Genomic DNA, 11,060 nt, shown 5'->3' with positions numbered 1-11,060 from the left:
GTTCTTCACACAGGCGACAACGAATGACTGAAAAGCATTGATTCAAACTGGGTAGGGAAGACGGGGTAAGAGCGCCCGCGGGGTAAGACGGACCACCTTCAGTTTGGCATGAAAATGTCAATTTTTTTAAAAGTTCACCAAGCACTTTCCATGAACACAAGATTTTTTGACATTCCGGAGCATTTAGTGTGATATTAACATCAAATTTTTTCATAACAAATGTCAAAAACAAAGTTTCTGCTTGTCGATAGTGAATTTGATCTAAATTTAACAGATGCTCACTTAAGGATTTCGGAAAGGATTTTTTTGGTAAAACATAACAAATTACCCGTGTATGCTTTAACAGAAATGTGAAATATGCTTCGGTGAAGTGACATATGAATTGTAAATATTAAGCTTTGAAATAAGGCCATAGTTCGAAAATTGCGCAAGCGGGGTAAAACCGACCACTATTGACGGGGTAAGACCGCCACCCCTGATTTATACCAAATAACCGTGTAAACCATTTTAGAAGTTGCAACTACGTTGTACATTACTGTTCAAGTGAAATGACATCAATTTTGTGAAAAATACAAGCTAAATCCGCATAGTTTTTCCAAAATATGGGTGTTTCAAGGTACTAATAAGTATATATTCAAGTTTTTAGGAATAATTAATCCTAAAAATGATTCAATATCCACGTTTATCAATGTAGAATTTATAAAACATTATACTTTTTAGAATCACAGGGAACTGATATATTTTTTCGCAAAATTGTGTACGAAAATCGTGGTGGTCGCTCTTACCCCGTGGGTGGGCGGTTTTACCCCGTCGCTAAAAATAATCGTGATAAGACATCACTTTTTTAAAGCTTTCAAAAAGTAAATATTTTTTAGAAATACAACACCTGTGATATTTTTTGATCATGCCTAAGGCTTCAAAATACGACATGCTGCGTCGAAAAAGGATTTATTGATTCTTGATTTTAACATATGAATTAAATTGCTTAGGCGGGCGGTCTTACCCCGTCTTCCCCTACGCTTGACGCTAGGGCGAAGCATATCGGTGTTGAAGTCCCCAACCAGGAAAATATTTTCGTAGCGGGTTGCAAACTCAGTAAGCTTCTCGGCTAGAAAAGATGAGCAGTCATTTCCGGGGGGATTGTAAATGGTCATTAATATTATCTGGTGACCATCGATCCGGAAATCTAATGCTAAGCATTCAGTTTTGTCAGATGATTCTGCTGTTAGAACCGTGCCGAACACCTTAGCGCAGGTCAGATTATCTCTGTAGTAAACAGCAATACCTCCGCCGCGACTATATACTCTATCATTCCTCACAACAGAGTAACCGGAGACACCGATACTGCGATCACTGTTTCTAGGAGTTGATTCGGTGAAACACGCTATCTCAACTTTAGAGCCGGACAAGACAAGACGAACTTCGTCAAGCTTGTTCAAATTACGCGCGCGCAATTGTGTCCAGTTTGCGCTGCGCGGAAGAAAAAACGAAGTGTGCCGGTGAAAAAAAAAAAACAAACGCGTCAGTAGTGTTAGATCCGTTGAATCTGTTGCATGCTCCTTGTGGGCGAGCGACGGAATCCGGATCCATTGTGTCCGGTTCGCGTTGCGCGGAAAGAAAACAAAATGCGCCGATGAAAAAAAAAAAAACGCGTCAGTACAGTTTGATACGTTGAACCTGTTGTATGCTCTTGTCGAGCGAGCAACGAAATCAATATCGTGTCTGGTTTGGATAGTGCGGTCATTCGTGTATATGCTCACGTATTCATTTCGAATTATATATTTATCGTTTACCAAAACGAATCCTTTCCCATATCCAAACTCCCAGTGTTTCCTTGTGGAAGTGCAGAGGACTCCTTGGCTTCTGTAAAGCAAGTAACACGTCAACATTTCCCTCCCATTCCCAAATTGACCTGCATTCGGACGCAGCCGGCGCCGGTATTGTTTATTATAATAATAAGAGCACCAGTATTTACACATTGAGGATGATTACTGATCCCGAGTAGCGTCTATTGGTTCCCTGTGTAAGTACAGCTGTTCTTGCAATAACGGAGTAGCAACTGCGGGCGGTCAATCATGCTCATGCTCATGCTCAAAATTCAAGATGGCGGCTAATGGATCATTGAAGGTAGTTTTTGTCAGTGCTCAACGCATCACAACAAAAGGCGGGGGATTTAACATTGTGACAGCATTGCTGTTCTGTCAAACATACAAGGCGTTTTGGTTATTTTAATGATCCATTGAAATGGACGCCAAAATTTTTAAGTTTCAGATGAAAGCTATATTCATCCTGTATACGATGCCACTAGGTTTGCTATGTGTTCCAAGGGAAGTATGAGACATATCACGTGAAGAAATACCTAAGATTTATCAAAAAATTGGCTTTTTGGCAAACTGTTTAGCTAGCTAGCGTACGATGGGTCCACCGATTTGAGAAAACCGAAAAGCCAACCCCACCCCCCCATTGGGGATATCCGAACCCAAAGGTGGAAAAAATTGATAACTTTCTCAATAGAAAGATTAAAAATATGTTTTGTAGCTCATTCGAAAGGAAATTTTCTCTTTTGCTTTTTGGAAATTGCTTCTTCGATTGGTGATAGTTTCATTGTACATGGGACAGCTATGGAATAAGCTATAGTGCCCGTTTTGCCCCGATTCCTTAGACAAACTAGATTTTCATGTTTGTTTTGTGTAAAACTGTTTTATTGTGGAGAATATTTCCCATGAACTTCATCATTCCCAATCCATTCAACAATGTTTTACAGAGAACTTGAATAAAAAGATGGACATTTAGGGGATTATGGGGCCAAATTTACGATGGTACGTTTTTAATTTTTTCAACGTGTATTTTATTGAAATAATTTTATAATAGTCAGATAATCATGAATATACATGAAAATGTCAATTCTAAGTCGCAGACAAACTGACATAACATATTGAAGACTTACGTTCACCAATTCAATAGAGGATCTCGAGTAATTCCGTATAAAATGCAATTTAACTCTCATGAAATTACTGATTTGTAACGTTTGCTGTAACTGACTCGATTCTGAGTAATTAGTTTTAAAAAGAAAAAAAAAACTGTAGATAGTTTTTTGATGGATTCAATTTAAGTTTTCTTTTTAAATTATTTGTTATCTCCTTTGTTTCATGATTTAAATATTGTATTATCTACAAAAAAAAACAATTCAGTTCATAATAAATTGAATTCAGAGATGTCTGCTCATTAAATCATCAAACAAATCGTTTTTAGGGGAATTGGGGCAAATAAAGTCATAACACTCTATGCTCCCACTACCTTCTATTATGAGGCTAACAACAACCGATCATTTAGATCAATATCGTGTACCCAAACTATCGCATATCGTTTGGAAATGTTTGCAATTTGTGATATAAGGTAAAATTATTCACAATATTTTGCATAGAGCAAAATTTAAAACCATTCATTATGTCCAAATTTCACTACAACTTGTTTCTACAAGCTATATTCATGATTATCTGACTATTATAAAATTTATTTCAATAAAAAACTAGGTTGAAAAAATAAAAAAACAAAAATTTATCTCTACAAATATGCCATCATATCCCTAAATGTCCATCTTTTTATCAAGTTCTCTGTAAAACATTGTTGAATGCATTAGAAATGATGAAATTCATGGGAAATATTCTCCACAACAAAACAGTTTACACAAAACAACTTTAAAATCTAGATTGTCAAAGGAATCGGGGCAAAACGGGCACTATAGCTTATTCCATAGCTGTCCCACGTAAATGAAACTATCACAAATCGATTGCTGAGAAAATTTTCTTTCGAATGAGCTATAAAAATTATTTTTAATCTTTCTATTGAGAAAGTTATCAATTTTTTCCACCTTTGGGTTCGGATTTCCCCAATGTGCACCCTTTAGTTTTAGCATATACTAGCGATAAGTGACATAAAATTGGTTTCAACGAAGAATTGCTCTATATGAAATGTGAATTACAGTAAAAAGTTTGAGTATACTTTCTCCAATTGGATTACAAATTTCATTTATTATTTTCTCATTTGCCCCCAGTATGGGGCAAAAGTTCGCATTTGAGTAGAGCGCACTAAAAATAATACCTACAAATGAAACTTGAAAAAAAATCTAGTAGTACGTGTTAAAGGTAATACAGTTAAGGTATGAATTGCCTTAATAGCTGGAGTTGAAATACTTTTGATTTCATTGATATCTTCTGTGGGATCTTAGCTGCGAACCTTTGCCCCGCATTATTCTAAAAAGCAAATAGTAGATCCTAATAATAGGTACACAAATATGCGTTCCAGCGGATACGGGAAAACTAAGAAATTACGGTTGATGGGAAGATCAACAAATCCGACTTAGTCCGATGAACAACATTGTTGAAGCCATGGACTTTCAACGCTCTCAATATATCAAGATATTCCATGTTGAAATCAGCTACCCAAAATCCCATAAAGCAACGAGTCTTCATCTACGCGGTATGAATTATCGTCCTACACTCAGAAACACGGGTAGGCACAGAATTACTAAATTTTAGTAATTTATAACTATTTTCTATCTGCCTCTCTTTCATTCTGCAGGGAATTTTCATGCTGTTGGTCAATTCGCCTGGGTTGAAGATTCGCTAAGCTTCAACCAGTCGAATTGACAGTTAGTGTAAAAATTCACAGCAGAATGAAATAGAGGCAGATAGAAAATAGTCATTAATGCATAAACTTAACTTATTCGGTGACTATTTTTATCTTTGAGTGTACATCGGGGAATAGCTGTGTAGGAGTAAATATAAAAGCGAATTAAAAATAAACTTGAAAGCTTAGCTTGAATCGAAAGCAGTATGTCAATCAACTTTTCAATGGAGGCACTTCTTCGAGCACCTGACTCTGCAATTTCTTGATAAAGCGTTCAGCATGGTAAGGATTCTATTGTGATGCGTGACGTCTGGAGCAAGGTATTTAAAAGGGAGGTAGTTCAATGTGTCAAATAGGGCATTCCACCATATTGGAAAACAATTTGACAGCTGGCCGGTTTGTTATGCTTCATCAAGGCAGTAAGCCTTGAGATCCTAGCAACATGCTTCCCCTCAAACCATTTTGCTTTGCTCTGTCAATCAACTACAGCTTTAGCGTTCTCTTTCCGAACTCGTTCTTTAAATTTCTTAGTGCTGACTCTCGAGGAAGATGTTGTTTAAGATCTCAATATGTATTGAAATTATTCATCTCAGTGACATGCGTTCCAATTCGTTGAAAATTGATGTTTTAAGAGAATAGTCATACATAAATGTGGCACTATGAACGCCTCTGTCCATTGCAGTAACCGTAAAAGCCCATTCACAAATTTCATAACGCTGGAAGGGTGGATTGGTGCCCTAATGATGTTACGGCTCATACTAAAACTAAAAAAAAATTCAAAAAGCGTCACATCGGAGTGGGTGGGTGCCCGAAATGGCCGATTCTAGCGTTATGAAATATGTGAACAAACCGTAATCGCAGTTGTATGTACAGTTACCTACATTTGTGCACATTACAGGTGTGCAAGTAGGAAGAATTGAATTCAGTACACAATAATACAAAACTCATAGCAGGTATTTCCGGGAATACACAAAACACTTGAGATATATATGGATAATTATTTAATCGAAAAACGTTCAAAATAGGACACCATTTCAGTGATTTTTGGGCTCCATTTTGTCTTTCACCGTTGCAATAAAAAGTCTGAAAATAGAAAAATAAATTAGTTTCCAATTGTTACCTTTTCCATAGCTCAAAATTCGTTCTGAATCATACGAAATAAAACGGAGTACAGCACAATGCAATGGCCTCATGATGCCTTAAAAAGCTAAAATCTTCCATTGTACACCAGATTAGCAGCGATAGAATTAGTCCATGCAGAGCCCATAAATTTCGTTTAAATGCACGATCACGATAGTCTAAAACTAGAAAAATGGAATAAGGCTTGAACTTAAACTATAAAATGCGCTTACCAATTTTTTGTACTCGGAATAAGTCTTTTCTACTGCACACATTTTCAATTTGTTTTCCAAAACATAACAAAACTATAATCGTACCATGGAAACGACATTAATCAGCGGAGGGGAAAGAACATCGCCAGCCAGCCGACTCACCAGCTGTCATTTTTTACCCCGCTGTTTATCATTCCCCGCATCCACTGACTGCTTAGATCAATGTACCTTTCTTCAAGATACCTTGGTCTGGAGCTTGTCTGCAATGATACCTCCCCCCCATTGGAACATAATGCACCGTAATGTGAAGAAATTTTATTGCATACCAACGTTGCCGTCGTCGTCTTTTTCTTTCGTTACTTATCTTCTTTTCCATTCCGCCCTCGCAGTCAAAGAAGAATCAGTGACTGCACAGTATATGTACTGGTTTGTGGTACGAAAGCCACCTCTTGTTCCGCCAAGACCATTTTCTTCTTTCGTGGCATTTTCCGTCGGAAACAATTTTCACCCCGAGGTTTCTCGCGCTGCAAACTGAGGAATTCGTGAGCCACACGCCAGGATCCGAGTAATTTCTCACGGGGAATGGTCTTTCCTTTGGTACCCACATTCGGTTTCGGTTGTTTTCCTATACAAATGGTTACCTTGTACCCTTACACATGGGCGCAGCTAGGATTCAAACAGTTCTTCCAGAAACTCTTTCATGTGCATATTCTATCAGATGTATTCTTCTTCTTGGTATTAATGTTCTCACTGGGACAGAGCCTGCTTCTCAGCCTAGTGTTCAATGAGTACTTCCACATTTATTAACTTAGAGCTTTCTTTGCCAAATTTGCCATTTTTGCATTCGTATATTGTGTGGCAGGTACGATGATACTCTATGTCTAGGGAAGTCAAGGTAATTTCAATTACGAAAAGCTACTGGACCGACCGGGAATCAAATCCAGACACCTTCAGCAGGGCTTTACTTTGTAGCAGCGGACTCTAATCACTCGGCTGAGGAAGGTCCTATCCAGGGTTGGGAAAAAATCTGAAATTCAATCTACAGTAGCCAAGCAAAACCAATCACAGTCAGCAAAGCCAGTGAAACTCACGCCCATCGCTGCTGTAGGCAAAAAGCCTTGAAAATTGCAGAACACCCGTTGCTAAGGGCAACCCAAAATTACTGTAGAAAAATGTTCTATTTCCCGCTGCATTTACCGCATTTAGAGCCTTCAATGACACTAACGATTTAGAAAATTCATGCACCCAAAATAGGCTACATGATAAGATTCACGTTTTTGAACTACCGTTTTGATTCATATTACGGACACTTAAGGCCTCAGTGAAGTATAACCCAGCTTGGACCATACAAAATAAATCATTCTGTATGATTTTTTAGCGTTATCGAGCGTCGGAAGCCCTTAACTTTCGGATGGTGGGTAAAGAATACGCGTCCGCAACTTGAATAATTTTAAATAAATCAAAACTTGTGGCCTTTTCATGATTCTTATTCCGGACGCTCCCTCACTTTTGCCTCATATTCCGGACGCTTTGATTCGAATTACGGACAGCTCATGATAATCATAAATGGAACAGTCAAATCATCAATTGAAATCGTTCAACCACTTAAAAGACGTCTAAGGTAGTTGGGCATTATAAATTTGCAATGATATTTATGGAAAAAAACCTAATAAAACGAGCATCGAAAATGAGAACTTTTGGACGGCGAAAATTGAAACATTTCTTGTGAAATGTTTCCCATACAAACGAGAGTGTCCGGAATTTGAAGCTGTCCGTAATATGAATCAAAACGGTACGCGAAATTCAAGCCTACTACTAATACCGTTCCCAGCACTGGTCCTATCAAATGCTTTCATAAACACAAGGCATGAGTTTTATACTAACATTTGTTGCAAGACACCGAAGATTTTTTTTCGTTAGTATAACTAATGATATAGTCAATTTTTTGCTGGTTTAAGTCCATTTTTTTGCTAGAGTTAAACTGAAATTTTTTGTGAATGTATTTTCCGTGTATCTTTCGAAATACCGACCAACCTGCCCTTCTCTGGTTACGCCCACGTCCTTACAACAGTACATGCGGTGATGGGAAAGACATGAAAGCTTACCTGGAATCGCTGCTGGAAGTCATCGCGACGTCCCTCGTGCACCCACATCACCGGGTAGGAGGACCGGCATGGCAGCGTCAGATTCTTGCCCTGATCGACGACGTACTCGTCGTAGACCACACCGAACGAACGCGTCACGTAGAGCACTGCAAAGGGGGAATATGAGAAAATATGAGAAGGGAATTAGTTGCGTTATTTGGATGGATGCTTTGCACAAGATTCGCCACAGGACAGCAATATGAATTCTGCTGAAGCTGACGTCTTTGTTTAGATTGTTTAAGGGTTTGGTTCTGCGATGATATTTGACATCACTTTTAACGAAACCCAAAATTAGCACTTTTCAGCACTTAATTTAGTCAGTTTGAAGCATTGAAAAGGCAAATAGGCAACTAAGAAAGTATATTTCCAAGTTGTGTTTCAACAGAAACACCCAAAGTTTCAAGAAGTTTGGTTTCAAATTACGACTATGAACTATGATAGCAACTCCACCACATGCACCATACAGTCGATCATAACGATAAACGAAAAAGTTTGGATCTCTTTTGAGTTTGGATCCAGGTTTCAAATAAGATTCAGTAATAACTGCTAAATGTATGTATGCCATTCAAAGAACGAGCATTCCAGTTCAAACTATTTGAAAACAAAAATCAATCATAGTGGTGGTTTTGAACACTGCATCAACCATTTGATTCAATTCTTCAGATAAAAAATCAAAATCAGAGGGAGACATGTTTCTAGAAGCAGGTACATTTCTGATGATTTTTTGTTGGGATTTTCAGTTGATGAAGAGACGGAATAGAAGTTAGCTGCGGCGGCATGAGCATGGGTATTTCGACGTAGGGGGTTTAGGGGCATAATGAACGATTCTACCCATTACCCGAATGCCATTTCCCCGATTGCCATCACCCCGAATTCCATTACCCCGAATGTACCATTACCCGAATTCCATTACCCCGAATGCAATTTCCCCGAATTTACAATTATCATGACATGATGATATTGATGACATTTCCCCGCGATATTGGAATTCGGGGTAATGTCATTCGGGGTGATGGGACGGTCGGTGTTTTGAATTCGGGTAATGGCGTTCAGGTTAATGGCATTCGGGGTAATGGGATTCGGGGTAATGGGGTAGAATCATAATGAACATACGGGGCGAAATGGACACCCTCTCAATATCTGATAATACGCATATTTCATCAAAAATTCATTCACTGCATGCAATCTGTAATGCATTTGAAATGTTTGACGGTATAAAAGTATATTTTTTGCTTCAATTGTTCTTCAAAATTTGACTTAAATTTTTTCTCAGTTTCAAATTGGCATATAAGCAAGACCGTGGAAGAATCTAATTTTTGAGCAAAGTAACGAACCCAGAAAGGTTCTTCTTAACTATTATGATTGAGGGAAAGCCCTTTTGCATATCGGAATGATTGACAGTCATTGAATATATTGGAATAACTAAATTTTATGCAGGTGTTCATTTCGCCCCGATACCTTTTTACCAGCCTTGTTTTCGACCCAATTTTCTATCTCGCTTTTCTGACATATGATATGATTTTTATCACTATGAATGAATGTGGCACGTCGTCCTAACATCAAACTTGAAAATTAGCCGGGGGTAAATTAAAAACATTGCCATTTAATGATCTTAAAACGAACATTTGCTTAACGTGTCCATTATGCCCCTAATTCCCCTACTCGTCGTAGACCACGCCGAACGAACGCATCACGTAGAGAACTGTAAGGAGGAATATGGGAAAATATGAGCGGAAATAATTGCAGTCGGTTAAGACCACACACTCAATCACGATTTGCTTGTTCGGTAATTTTTTATACTGGGTACGAATTGTAAATCATAAAAAATACCGAACTTTCAGCTTTTTGATTGAAAACTTCTGAGGTTCAGTAATAATTTTTACTTTTTACTGAACTACGGTAGCTGTCAGACCCAATTTTGCAACATTACCGAACAGGCCGAAAAGTCAGTAAAAACAATTACCGACTATTCAGTAGTTGATGTTTTTTACTGACTTGTCGTTAAAATCAAATCAAAACAAACTGATGCGCATGCGGGCAAGTGTCAAATGAGAATCTCCTGCTGTAAAATCGTCCGGCGCCGGGAGACACGGCTATGGCAACCAAACTTTTCCTGCATCTATTTTGCGCTTTCTCGTGGTAAGTAGTCGAAATTTAGTGAGAAACTCAACCCTTTTGAGCAACCAAAAAGGCTCAGGACGATTTAACTGCTTACTTTGGTGAATTCGGTTGTTTTCCATACAAGAGGTAAATTCATCTGCATCATTGAGCTTGCCTCTTGTATGCAAACTAACCAAATAATGATTTTGTCACACATTTTTCGGTTACTTCCACTGAGATATGAGCATACCGTAGATGTTTATTCGTACGAAAAATGCATGTCGATGTTCATGTTCATGTCGATTGGGTTTTAATTTGTATTGATTTCTGAAAAAAAAACAGTATCCGGATAAGCAAAAGCATGGGAAACTGGAAAGCCAGTAAAAACACTCATCAATCAAAACATATTTTGGTTTACTGGGTTTTTTCGGTAATCGTAAAAATTACCGAAAAAACCGTAGTTCCAAAACCCAGTAAAATTTTACTGGGGTCGGTAATCTGAATTGGCTGTGCAAATCAATCGTAGAAGGGTTTCTAGAAGTAGGGCTATCAGGGTAATAAATTGAGAAATATCCTGAAGAGCACTCATCAAAATTCTGCCGTTGGAATTGCTTTGGAAATTATTGCATGAGCGATATTTTGCATTGAAGTCAACTTTTACAAACAGCGAAAGACACCGTTCTTTCCTCAGGGCAATAAAGACGAACGCACCAGCTTCTATTGCCATATGATATAAAGCTAAAGTATAAAGTACAATCAGTTACAAATATAAATTAAATCAGTACTTACAGCTTCGGTGTTTTCGTCTCTGAACAAGTTGGTTCTATGGTCTAATCCACCGGTTTACTAAATTCAC

General features: G+C 38.0%; 1 long non-coding RNA gene across 1 annotated transcript; it reads right to left on the bottom strand.

Annotated features, from left to right (window-relative positions):
* Positions 1–5,615: 5,615 nt before the first annotated feature.
* Positions 5,616–5,833, bottom strand: LOC110680548. Its single transcript, XR_002502912.1, has 2 exons — positions 5,785–5,833; positions 5,616–5,712 (listed from the first exon to the last, which is right to left on the bottom strand). It is a non-coding gene; the product is annotated as an uncharacterized LOC110680548 (long non-coding RNA).
* Positions 5,834–11,060: the final 5,227 nt, after the last annotated feature.

The sequence above is a fragment of the Aedes aegypti genome, unplaced genomic scaffold (assembly GCF_002204515.2).
Source record: "Aedes aegypti strain LVP_AGWG unplaced genomic scaffold, AaegL5.0 Primary Assembly AGWG_AaegL5_hic_scaff_1557_PBJ_arrow, whole genome shotgun sequence".
NCBI classification, from domain to species: Eukaryota; Metazoa; Arthropoda; class Insecta; order Diptera; family Culicidae; genus Aedes; species Aedes aegypti.
This window is presented reverse-complemented; position numbering and strand designations above follow the sequence as displayed.